Raw genomic sequence first — 13,820 nt, forward strand, 5'->3', positions numbered from 1 at the left:
CCACACACACACACACACACCACAATTGATTGAGCAATAGTTTCTTAGATACGACACCAAAAGCACACAAAGAAAAAATAGATAAATTGGACTTCGCTGAGATTGAAAACTTTTGCTTCAAAGGATACCACCAAGAAAGTGAAAAGACAGCTCACAGAATGGGAGACATTGTTTGCAAATCATATATCTGATAAGAGATTTGAATCTAGAACACATCAAGGATTCTTACAACTCAATCCGAAGAAGACAATCGGTAAAAAAAAAAAAAAGAAAAAAAAATGGGCAAAGTTTGTGAACAGACATTTCTCCAAAGAAGACATACAAAGGGACATTCAGCAAATGGAAAAGATGCTCAACGTCATCAGCCATCAGAGGAATGCAAATCAGAACACAGTGAGATGGGATCTGGGAGACTTAAAATTAAGACGACAGATCATTGCCAGAGCTAGCAAGAATGTGGAGAAACAGGAACCCTCATACCCTGCGGGAATGTAAAATGGTGCAGCCACTCCGGAAAACAGTCTGGCAGTTCCTCCAAAGGTTAAACATAGAGTTACCGGGCTTCCCTGGTGGCGCAGTGGTTGGGAGTCCGCCTGCTGATGCAGGGGACACAGGTTCGTGCCCCGGTCCGGGAGGATCCCACATGCCGCGGAGCGGCTGGGCCCGTGAGCCATGGCCGCTGAGCCTGCGCGTCCGGAGCCTGTGCTCCGCGACGGGAGAGGCCACAGCGGTGAGAGGCCCGCGTACCGAAAAAAAAACAAAAAACAAAAAAACATAGAGTTACCATATGACTCAGCAATTCCACCCCTACCTAACAGAAATAGAAATATGTCCACACAAGAACCTGTACACAAACGTTCATAGCAGCATTATTCACAATAGCCAAAAAGTGAAAACAACCCAAATGTCCATCAAATGATAAATAGATAAACCAAGTGTGATATGTACATTGATATAATTTATATATTAGCCATTATCAGATATATGATTTGCAAAAATTTCCTTCATCATGTGGCTTGTCTTTTCTCTTTCTCAATGGTGTTGTCAACTGGGGGGAAAGAAAACACACAACATGAGAGCTGTGAATTTCAGTTTTATTTGGGGACTTACTGAGGACTAGAGCCTGGGAGACAGCCTCTCAGATGGCTCTGAGGACCTGCTCCAAAGAGGTGGGGGGAAGGTCCGTAAAAATATGATTTTGGTGAAGGGGGTACCTGCAATCAGGCACACATCTCAAGAGAAGGTCGCTGCTAGTCACGAGGAACAGATGTCTCCGTTCATGATTTTAGTGCTCTTCTAGGTATGCAAAGATGCAAGAAACTGGGTACATAGAATTTCCTCCTGAAAGTATCTAAGCATCTGAAGGTCTGTTCTGCCAGTTTTTCCCAGAGCACAAAGGGCCTCGTTCCTGATCTTTACCCTGAATTCCTGATGACCTAATCCTTGTAGAGCTGGATGGCAAGTGACGTTCTTTAGTTGGCAGTGTCCTTTGAAGTACAAAATTTTAATCTTGATGAAGACCCAAATTACCTATTTTTCCCTTAGTTGCGTGTGTGTGCAAATATCTAAGAAATCATTGCTCAGTTCAACATCACGAAGATTTAGGCCTGTGTTTTCATCTAAGACTTTTACAGTTTTCCCTCTTACATTTAGGTCTTTGATAAATTTTGAGTTAATTTCTTAGCTTAGGGTGTGAGATAGGCATCCAACTTCATTCATTGGCATGTAGATATCCAATTGTCCCAGCACTATTGGTTGAAAAGTCTATTCTTTCCCCATTTAATGGTTTTGGCTCCCTTGCCAAAATCAATTGGCTGTAATTGTGAATGTTCATTTCTGGTCTCTTAATTCTATTCCATTAACCTATAAGTCTCTACTTATGCCAGTACTGCACTGTCTTTATTCCTGTAGCTTTGTAGTATGTTTTGAAATCAGGAAGTGTGAATCCTCCAACTTTGCTCTTCATTTTCCAGATTGTTTTGGATATTCTGGGTCCGTGAGTGTTTGTATGAATTTTGGATCAGTCAGTTCATACAAAGAAGCCAGCTGGAATTCTGATAGGGATTGCATTGGATATATAGATCAGTTTGGGGAGTATCGACATCATAATAATATTAATTATTCTTTTTTTTTTTACAGCAGGTTCTTATTAGTCATCCATTTTATACATATTAGTGTATATATGTCAATCCCAATCTCCCAATTCATCACACCACCACCCTTCCCCCACTGCCACGTTCCCCCTTTGGTGTTCATACGTTTGTTCTCTACATCTGTGTCTCAATTTCTGCCCTGCAAACTGGTTCATCTGTACCACTTTTCTAGGTTCCACATATATGTGTTAATATATGATATTTGTTTTTCTCTTTCTGACACACTTCACTCTGTATGACAGTCTCCAGATCCATCCACGTCTCTACAAATGACTCAGTTTAATTCCTTTTTATGGCTGAGTAATATTCCATTGTATATATGTACCACATCTTCTTTAATCATTCGTCTGTCGATGGGCATTTAGGTTGCTTCCATGTCCTGGTTATTGTAAATAGTGCTGCAATGAACATTGGGGTGCATGTGTCTTTTTGAATTATGGTTTTCTCTGGGTTTATGCCCAGAAGTGGGATTGCTGGGTCATATGGTAATTCTATTTTTAGTTTTTTAAGGAACTTCCATACTGTTCTCCATAGTGGCTGTATCAATTTACATTCCCACCAACAGTGCAAGAGGGTTCCCTTTTAAGGAATACAAACTGGAAAAGAAGAAGTAAAACTGTCACTGTTTGCAGATGACATGATACTATACATAGAGAATCCTAAAGATGCCACCAGAGAACTACTAGAGCTAATCAATGAACTTGGTAAAGTTGCAGAATACAAAATTAATGCACAGAAATCTCTTGCATTCCTATACACTAATGATGAAAAATCTGAAAGAGAAATTAAGGAAACACTCCCATTTACCATTGCAACAAAAAGAATAAAATACCTAGGAATAAACCTACCTAGGGAGACAAAAGACCTGTATGCAGGAAACTATAAGACACTGATGAAAGAAATTAAAGATGATACAAACAGATGGAGAGATATACCATGTTCTTGGATTGGAAGAATCAATATTGTGAAAACTAGAACAAAAACTTTTAAAATTTGTATGGAGACACAAAAGCTTTTAAAATTTGTATGGAGACACAAAAGCTTAAAAGCTTTTGCACAGCAAAGGAAACTACAAACAAACTACGAAAAGACAACCCTCAGAATGGGAGAAAATATTTGCAAATGAATCAATGGACAAAAGATTAATCTCCAAAATATATAAAAAGTACATGCAGCTCAATATTAAAAAAACAAACAACCCAATCCAAAAATGGGCAGAAGATGTAAATAGACAATTCTCCAAAGAAGACATACAGATGGCCAAGAGGCACATGAAAATCTGCTCAACATCACTAATTATCAGAGAAATGCAAATCAAAACTACAATGAGGTATCACCTCACACCAGTTAGAATGGGCATCATCAGAAAATCTACAAACAACAAATGCTGGAGAGGGTGTGGAGAATATTAATTACTCTGATCCACGAACATAAGACGTGTTTCCATTTATTTATTCTACTTTAATTTCTCTCAGCAATGTTTTGAAGTTTTCAGAGCATGCTATTTTGTACTTCCTTTGTTAAACATATTCCTAAGTGTTTTATTCTTTTTTATGTTATTATAACTGAATTGCTTTAATTTTATTTTCAGATTGTTCATTGCTAGTGTATAGAAATATGATTGATTTCTGTATATTGATCTTGTATCAATATCTTTTTTTTTTTTTTTTTTTTGGCAGCACCATGTGGCTTCCAAGATCTTAGTTCCCTGACCAGGGATCAAACCCGTGCCCCCTGCAATGGAAGCGCAGAGTCCTAACCACTGGGCTGCACTGCCAGGGAATTCCCTGCTCTTATATCTTGAAACCTTGGTGAGCTCATTTACTAGTTCTAATAACTAATTTAACTAATAATGGAGTTTAGTGGATAGTACATTCCTTAGGATTTCCTTTTTTTTTTTTTTTTTTTTTTTAAACTGCAACTATGAAGTTTATTGTGGGTAACTTACATACAGGCAGGAAAGAACGATCGGACAGTCAATCCAGAGGCCTCCGCCGCATTCGCCGCGGCACCAAAAGGGGTACAGGGGGGTTTAAAGGGGCCAGAGCTAAAAACAGAATCTGACTATTAGGGAGAAGCACATCCGCGTGGATGGGAAGGATGAGGTTCCTCCCCGCCCCCGGGGGGGTGGGTCTCATGGCCATTAACCATCTGCATCAGCAAAAGACACTCTTGCAGTTTTCACATGGGATGAAGGCAAGCGTAAAGGTTGGCAGGGAACTTATCGGGCTTGGACGCACCCCTTGTTCGTAGGCTAAAGCTCAGTTTCGCAGAAAGGGGAGGGGGTAGGACTGTGGCCCTACGATGGAGCTGACAAGATGGAGACAGTGTGTTTCAGCCACACACTCCCAGAGAAGTGCAAACAACTTCTCACTACTGTTGTGCTGGCCAAGCCTCCTCACTTCTCTGAGCCCATTTGCTCATCTATGAAATGGGAATGATGTATGTGTGACCCAGCCAGTCACCCTGATACAGGATACCATGTGATGACTAGTAGCAACCCTGACCCTGCTCCTGGCTCACTGTGAACCCAGTGAATCCTTGCACCCCCTCAGGGCCTCAATTTCACCATGTGCTACATGGTCTGCCCATGAGAACAGTGTGAATGGGCCCCGTCCCTCTTGCCAGATGATTTGCTGGTCTTCAGGAGCATCCATGCAGACGTTATCCTGAACCCAAACCAGCCACTGATAGGAAGTCTCAATGGTATTCTCAAAACTGCTTAGAGTTGTCCTTGTTACATGACGCTCTGGCTCAAGGTCTTTCACGGAGTTGCAATCAAGTTGGCTGCTGGGGATGCAGTCTCATCTGAAGCCTTGATTGGAAGGGCTCCACTTATAAGCCCATTCAAGTGGTTGGTGGCGGAGCCTTCAGCTCTTCAAGCAGGCTGATGGACTGAGGGCCTCGTTCCTTGGGGACTGTTCCCACCTGGTACCTCCTTGTCCCCTGCATGAGCTGCCCCCAAGCTGTTCCCTCAGAGCTGCTCGCCTCTGCAGGACTCTCCGCCGCGCCCCAAGCACATGACCGTAGCCTTTCTGAAGACGCACAAGACTGCGGGCACGACAGTGCAGAACATCCTGTTCCGCTTCGCCGAGCGCCACAACCTGACCGTGGCCCTGCCACACCCGAGCTGCGAGCACCAGTTCTGCTACCCGCGCAACTTCTCGGCGCACTTCGTGCACCTGGCCACGCGGCCACCGCACATGCTGGCCAGCCACCCGCCTAGGATTTTCTACATACAAGATTACATCATCTGCAAATAGAGATAATTTTACTTCTTCCTTTTCAATGTGGATGCCTCTTTTTCTTGCCTAATTGCCTTAGCTAGAGCCCCAGTACAATGTGGAATAGAAATCATGAGGGTGGATCTCCTTGTCTTTTTCCTTTTATATATATATTTTTTATCCTTATCTTGTTCCTGATTTCAGGGGGAAAGCATCCTGTCTTCCACCACTACATGTGATATTAGCTATGGGCTTTTTGTAGATGCCCTTTATCAGACTGAAGAAATTCTTTTCAATTCCTAGTTTGTTGAGTGTTTTTGATCACAAAAGTGTGTTGGATTTTGTCAAATACTTAATCTGCATCTATTGAGAGGATTGTTTTGTTTTTGTTTATTATTTTACTGATGTGGTGAATTATATTAATTGATTTCTGAATGTTAAACCAACCTTGCATTATTGGAATAAGTCTTACTTGGTCATGGCGGACAATCCTTTTTATATGTTACTGGATTTAGTTTGCTAGTATTTAATGAAGGATTCTTATATATATATATTCTTAAGTGATATTGGTCTGTAGTTTTCTTGTGATAGCTTTGTCTGGTTTTGGTATAAGAGTATTACTGACCTCAAAATGAGTTGTGAAGTATTCCTTCCTCTTTGATTTTTTTGGGAAAGAATTTATAAAGAATTGGTATTAATTCCTCCACCAGTGAAGCCATCTGGTCCTGGGCTTTCTTTGCGGGAAGTTTTCTATACTGCTAACATCAAGTTCTTTACTTATATATTCAGCTTTTCTATTTCTTCCAGTCAATTTCGATAGTTTGTATCTTCCTGTGAATCTGTCCATTTCGTCTAAGTTGTCTCAGCATACACTTTTTCATAGTATTTAAATGGTATCTTTTAAACTTTTCATTTTCTGTTCATTTCTGGTATATAGAAATCCAGTTGACTTTTGTATGTTGACTTGTTAAACTCTCTTGTTAATTCTAATAATTTACCTATAGCATCTCTATAAGTCGAGACATATATAGTCACATTTTATGTGAATAAAGACAAATGGTTGCTACATTTCCAGTCCCTGTGATTTCATTCTTTTCATTGCTGTATCACACTGGCTAGGACCCCCAGTCCAATGCTGAGGAGAAGTGGGGATAGCAAACCTCTTTGCCTTGCTGCCAATCTTAAAAGAAAAGCTTTCACCATTTTACCAATACATATGTATCGTCTATAGGTTTTTGGTGGATACCGCTTAACAGATTAAGGAATTTCTTTATATTCCTGGTTTTCTGAGAGTTCCTTTTTTCATGAGTGGACATGGAACTTTATCAAATGCCTTTTCTACATCCATTAATATAATCAAATAAATTTTCTCCTCCAATCTGCTAATTCAACAAATAATATTTGCTTTCATAATATTAAATCTACCTTGTAGTTTGGTTGCGGTTTTTTTCATATTTTCTTTAGAATTTTGCATCTATGTTCATGAGCGAGATTCGCCTGTAATTTTTCTTTCTCATATTATCCTTTTCCCTTTTTTATATCAACTTAAAACTGGTCTCACAAAGTGAGTTGGGCAATCTTCCCTTTTCTCTTTCTCTGGAAGTGTTTGTGTAAGGGTAGCATTCTTGTTCCTTAAATGTGAGGTAGAATTCTCTGGTGAAACCATCTGGACATGGAGTCTTCATTGTGGGAAGGTTTTTACAGATTCAGATTTTCCTTTTCTTTTTGTGCCAACTTTGGAGCGCTGTATTTTTCTAGAAATTTATCCATTTCATGTAAAATTTCATGTTAAATTGGCACAATTGTTCCCATATTGACCTCTAGTTAGATTCCTATAGCTGTTGTAACAACTCATCACAAACCTGGGGCCTTAAACCAACACAAATTTATTCTTGTACGGTCTGGAGGCCAGAAGATCAAAATGGGTTACCCTGGGCAAAAGTCAAGGTATCAGCAGGGCATGCTCCTGCCATGCCTTGTAACCAGCAGCCCTTGTACAGGTATGTTGTCCACAACATCCACGACCATGTTTCTCATCTATCTCAGTGACACGTGGAGATGGCAGAATCAGGATCCAAGGTGATCTTTAATGCGCTCAGCGGGCAGGGGAAGGGGAGAAAGAGACAGAGAGACACAGAGAGAGAGGCAGAGAGACAAAGGGACAGAGAGAGACAGAGACAGAGACACTAGACACATCAAATGGAAGAACTAAGCACTAGAGGAGCATTTCCCAGTGTGAATTCTGAGACATCTTAGGCCTAAAAGAAGATCAGAGGGAAGAAAAGCATTCTGTATTCTAATAAATTAGTTGGGCAGAACTTAAACTGACTGTCCTCTGACATTCTAAATGGTACTTTTAGGTTTCTGAGAATAATTCTGGTGGGGGAGTGGGGAAAGGAGTGAACTGTACTTATTTATTTGTTTATTTTTATTTTTTTAGCTGCTTTGGGTCTTTGTTGTTGAGCGCGGGCTTTCTCTAGCTGAGGCGAGCCGGGGCTGCTCTTCATTGCGGTGCACAGGCTTCTCAGTGCGGTGGCTTCTCTTGTTGCGGAGCATGGGCTCTAGGTGTGCGGCCTTCAGTAGTTGTGGCGTGCGGGCTCAGTAGTTGTGGCTCACAGGCTCAGTTGCTCCGCAGCATGTGGGATCGTCCCAGACCAGGGATCGAACCCGTGTCCACTGCACTGGTAGGCGGATTTTTAACCACTGCACCACCAGGGAAGTCCTGAGTGAACTGTATTTAACCCACTGTTTCCCAGACTTAATTGCTTCAGAATCCTGTTTCCTCCCGATACCTGTCTACAGCCCAGGAAACTTAAATTTTTTTAATGTGCAAACTGGAAAGTGGATTCTTTGACTTATTAGGAAGTGCTGGTGTTGAAGGAAGGAAGTGATAAGAACATAAGCAGAAATTCATGACTATGAAACAGAAAAGCAATTTGTTAAATCAACAGCTGATTCTTTAAAAATAAATAATACAGTAGTCCATCTCTGGCCAACCAAATCATTATAAAAAGGAAAACAGATTAAGAAGAAGAAAAAGGATGTTACGTTACAGAGATGATTTTCCAAGCCTAGGAGAATACCATGCACAATTTTATGCTGGTAAATCCGAAAATCTCCATGAAATGGACCATTTTCTATGAAGGTCCCCAAAAAGGATTAAAGCAGAAGTAAGCTAATCTGGGATAAAAATGTCATTCATCACCTCTGTTACCTAATACCAGAAATTCCAGCCAATTAAATTTAACAGGAAGATAAACCAGTAGGTGGTGTTCTCAGTGAGGAGACAGACCTTCTCATCCACCCAGGAGATGCTGGTCTTACTGGAAGCCCAGAAGCACCAGTAGGAAACTACTGGAGCCACGGATAATTGAGAGTTGTTGCCTCTAAGTTGAAAAAGAGGGTAAAACCCAGTAATAATCAGATAGAGAATGGATGGTAAATGTGATGGCATTAAGTCAAGTAACTACAACAAGAAAGGCACAAGACCCAAGTAAAGGGAAACCCAAAACTTCATTGAAGAGCTGGGCTGGACTTGGTGAGAGCAGAGAGGTGCAGGGTTTAAGGGGTGCCCCCCATCCCCAGGTGACCTTGCACTTGCAGGACGCTGAGAGGGAGCTGCCTTAGGTTCCACTTATGTGTTTACGTTGCAAAAGGTCTGAAAGGGACACACAAAATGCTAACTGTGCATATAAGGCTTACCTTGAGTTTTACCTTATATATTTCTGCACTGTTTAATTTTTTTATATGTATACATTATTTTGTACTTAATTATATTTAAAACTGATCTCTTTCATTTTATTGTTTCCTTTATACTCTACTTATACTTTATACTCTATTTTCTAAATTTTCTACAATGATCACGTATTACTTTTATAAAACAGAACAAATCGATAAACATTATGGAAAGTTAAGTTCATGAGAAATAAAAAGTGGGTATGAATAGCCAATACATTTTTGAAAAGGTACAGTGGTGAGGGAAAATGTGCTCTATCAACTATTTTAAATTGAAAACAATATGAATCATAAATAAAAGAAGTTATTTTTCTTTCTCTTCTTAGTTGTTTTTAAAAAGCCAAGTCAGTCCAATATCTAGGAGTTAAATACATGAAGACCCTAGGGAGTATCTCTTGAACTCCTCAGAAAATATTAATTTCTCCTTCTCCTCTGTCCTATGGCTTTATCAAACATTTATGCCTACTCTTTTAGTCTTTTACTGACTTATAAGCTTCTGCTGATCAGAGACTGTATTCTCTTTTAAGTTGTTCAGATAAATTTTCTTCTAACATTTCCTGTTTATGTATTCTTTAACAGAATTTTAAAATATTTTATAGTCCCCAAGGAAAAAAATGAAGCTATTGGGCTACTAGTAAGGCTGAGGCTTACAAAAAGAGTGTTCACTATTTTAATTAAATGTTTTTGGTTCAGGTGAATTCACAATGTGTTCTTATGACTTTAATCCAATGTAATTGGTTATTGACTGAATAACGAGAACGCATGTGAGCAGGAAACTTGCACCCAAGCAGAAATAAAAATGGATTTATAGTACTTCCCTGGTGGTGCAGTGGTTAGGAATCCGCCTGCCAATGCAGGGGACACGGGTTTGACCCCTGGTCCAGGAAGATCCCACATGCCAAGGAGCAACTAAGCCCATGAGCCACAACTACTGAGCCTGCGCTCTAGAGCCCACGTGCCACAACTACTGAGCCCACGTGCCACAACTACTGAAGCCTGCACACTCTAGGCATGCATGCTGCAACTACTGAAGCCCGCGCACCTAGAGCCGGTGCTCTGCACCAAGAGAAGCCACCGCAATGAGAAGCCCACACACTGCAACGAAGAGTAGCCCCTGCTCGCCGTAACTAGAGGAAGCCCACACACAGCAATGAAGACCCAATGCAGCCAAAAAATAATTTAAAAAAAAAGAAAAAAATGGATTTATATTTTCCAATAATCTTCTGGTAAAAAAAATAATTAAAATATTTTATGAGTCTGAATATATGTTCAATAAAATAGAAAACAGAACTTAAAAAAAAAAGCCAAGTCAGGTTCAGGGTGTAGAAAACTGCAAGAAAACATCACTCCCAACCTAACAAGAAAAAGCTGTGTCATCTCCAAAAAAAATCACAATTTTTCTTGAGCCCGTGAGAGAGCTCAGATCACAAGGAAACGAAGGGAGGGGAATTCTAAACAGTGGCAGCCCCTCTGAACGGAGACGGGGTCACCAGCTTCTCCACCTTCAGCAAAGCACAGGTGAAAGGGCACCACAACGACAGGTCAGGAGAAAACAGCTAACATTTTAATAAATTCTTAAATGCTTATGGGCTGCTGTGACCATTTAGAATGACCAGGAGCCCCAGACACAGCGGAGGCCATGCTCACTCACCAGCTTTTTTCCACTGGCCCAGGCTTGGTGACGACAAGGAACAGTGGGGACAGGACATGAGGCCAGAGAAAGCTGTGCTTCCTCTGATACACAGACTTGCAATACCACTCCCTTTTCCACGCACTCCTCTTATACCAAACAAAGCCTCAAGCCCCAGGGAGCAGCAGGAAGTCCTCCCAACTGCAAGGCCCGGGGAAGACCCACTGCTTCTGAAGAAGACAAGCAAAAGACGTCTTCCATCTTGCAAAATATGAAAAGGAAGAGCAAATTCAACCCAGGGTAAAAGCAGAAGGAAGGGAACAACCCAGATAAAAACAGATGGAGAGGGCGTGGAGAAAAGGGAAGCCTCCTACACCGTTGGTGCAGCCACTATGGAGAACAGTATGGAGGGTCCTCAGAAAACTAAAAACAACGCTACCACATGGTCCAGTAATCCCGCTCCTGGGCATATATCTGGACGAAACTATAATTCAAAAAGATATGTGCACCCCACTGTTCATGGCAGCACTACTCACAATAGCCAAGACAAGGAGACAACCTAAATGTCCATCGACAGATGAATGGATAAAGAAGATGTGGTACATATATACAATGGTATATGCATATACAATGGTATATAAAATGGTATATGTATATACAATGGTATATGTATACAATGGAATACTACTCAGCCATGAAAAAGAACAAAATAATGCCATTTGCAGCAACATGGTTGCAACTAGAGATTACCATACTAAATGAAGTAAGTCAGAAAGAGAAAGACAAATACCATATGATATCGCTTACATGTAGAATCTACGATATGACACAAATGAACCTGTTTATGAAACAGAAACAGAAATCAGGGACATAGAGAACAGACTGGTGGTTGCCAGGGGGGAAGGGGGTTGGGGGAGAGATGGACAGGGAACTTGGGGTTGGTAGATGCAAACTATTACATGTAGAATGGATAAACAACAAGGTCCTGCTGTATAGCACAGAGAACAAGATTCAATATATCCTGTGATAAAATATAATGGAAAAGAATATGAAAAAGAATGTGTATATATATATATATATATAACTGAATCACTTTGCTGTACAGCAGAACTTAACACAACATTGCAAATCCACTATACTTCAACTAAAAAAATAAAACAAAGAGCAGAAATCAATGATATGGGAAACAGAAACATGGAGTAAATCAATGAAATAAAAAATGGTACTTTACAAAGATCAGTACAATTGATAAACGTCTAATCAGAATGTTTAAAAAAGCCACAATATCAGGCAATAGAAGAGAGGAAAACACTCGAGATCCCACAGACTTCAAAAAGGTAATTAAGGAGTATTACCAGCAACTTTATGCAAGTAAATTTGCTAACTTGGATAAAACGGACACGTTCCCCCAAAAGACACGTTACCAAAGCTCACTGAAGAAGAAACAGATGACTGATCAGTCCCATCGAGCCCCTAAAGAAACTGAACTCCCTAGCAAACACCTTATTACCACGAGAAAACTCCAGGCCCAGGGAGTTTTACTTCTACCTAACAGTTAAGGAGGAAATAATCTAATCTTACACAAACTCTTTCAGAAAACAGCTGAGAGGAACAGCTCCCAACCTTTTATGAGGCAATCATAAACCCTAAAAACAGAGACGCTGCAGAAAAGAAAATGACAGACCAATATCCCTACTGATAAAAAACACATAAGGGACTTTAAAGTATTAGCAAAGCAAACGCACTATTTTATAAAAAGGATAATACTCAATTACCAAGTTTTGTTTATCCCGAGAATGCGGGGTTGGTTTATCATCGGAAAATCAGTCCGTGTAATTCACCATGTTAACAGGATAAAAGAGAAAAAGTATGATTGTTTAAATTGCAGAAAAAGCATTTAACAAAATTCAACATCCATTTTTGATTTAAAAAAAAGAACTCTCACAAATGAGAGCTAGATGGAAATCTCATGAATCTGTTAAAAGGCATGTATGAGAAACCTACTCCTCAGCGTCATAGCAAATGTGAAATATCGACCATGTTCCCCCAGGTCAGGAATAACACATGGCTACCTGCTCTGTGACTTCCGTCTAACGCTGTGTTAGAAAGTCCTAGACAGCGCGAAAAGGCAAGAAAGAAAAATAAAAGGCATCCAGACTGAAAAGACAGATATAAACTCTCTTTATTCACAGACAATGTGATCGTGAGTATAGAAAATCCTAAGGAGCCTGGGAAATAACTACCAGGACTGATACATGAATTTAGCAAAGTCACAGAATAAAAGCAAATGTAAAAATTAGTTTGGGTTTTATACCTTAGCAAGAAACAATTGCAAAATGAATTGTTTAAAAAATTCCATTTAAAATAGCATCCAGAATCATAAAACCCTTAGGAATACATTCACAAAAGATGTGATAGGCCATTAACTACAAAACTGCTGAGAAGAATTAAAGAAATTCTAAACAAAGTGAGCAATAAACCATATTCATGTATTGGAAGACTCAACATTATTAAAATGTCAGGTTCCAACCACTTTAGTCTGTAGATTCAATTCCTTCCCAATCAGAGTCCCAGCAGGCTTCCTTAATAGAAATTGATGAAATGATTATAAAATTTATATGGAATTGCAAAGAACCTAACATAGAACTATGAGAGTAGAAATGCTCTAGTGAGCACTTAAAATATGGTTATTATATTCAAGGAACTAAATCTTTCATTTTACTTAATTTTAATAAATTTAAACAGCCACATGTGTCTAGCAACTTACTAACTGGAGAGCACAGATGTACGGTACCCACAGCAATCTTGAAAAGGAAGCACATCATTGCAGCATTTACACATCCTGAGTTCAAAGCTTACTACAAAGTCACAGTAATCAAGACGGCATGGTGCTGGCACGGAAATAGACAAATAGATTTTTGAAACAGAAGGAGTCCAGAAGTAGACCAACTCTATTAGGTCGTTTGATTTAAACAAAGTCACCAAAGCGACCCAATGGAGAAACAGAGCATCTTTCAACAAGTTATTCTAAAGCAATTGAATGTCCATATGGGAAAAAAACAAATTTCAACCCCATCT

This window comes from Grampus griseus (genome assembly GCF_964374135.1).
Source record: "Grampus griseus genome assembly, chromosome: 11".
Taxonomy (NCBI): Eukaryota; Metazoa; Chordata; class Mammalia; order Artiodactyla; family Delphinidae; genus Grampus; species Grampus griseus.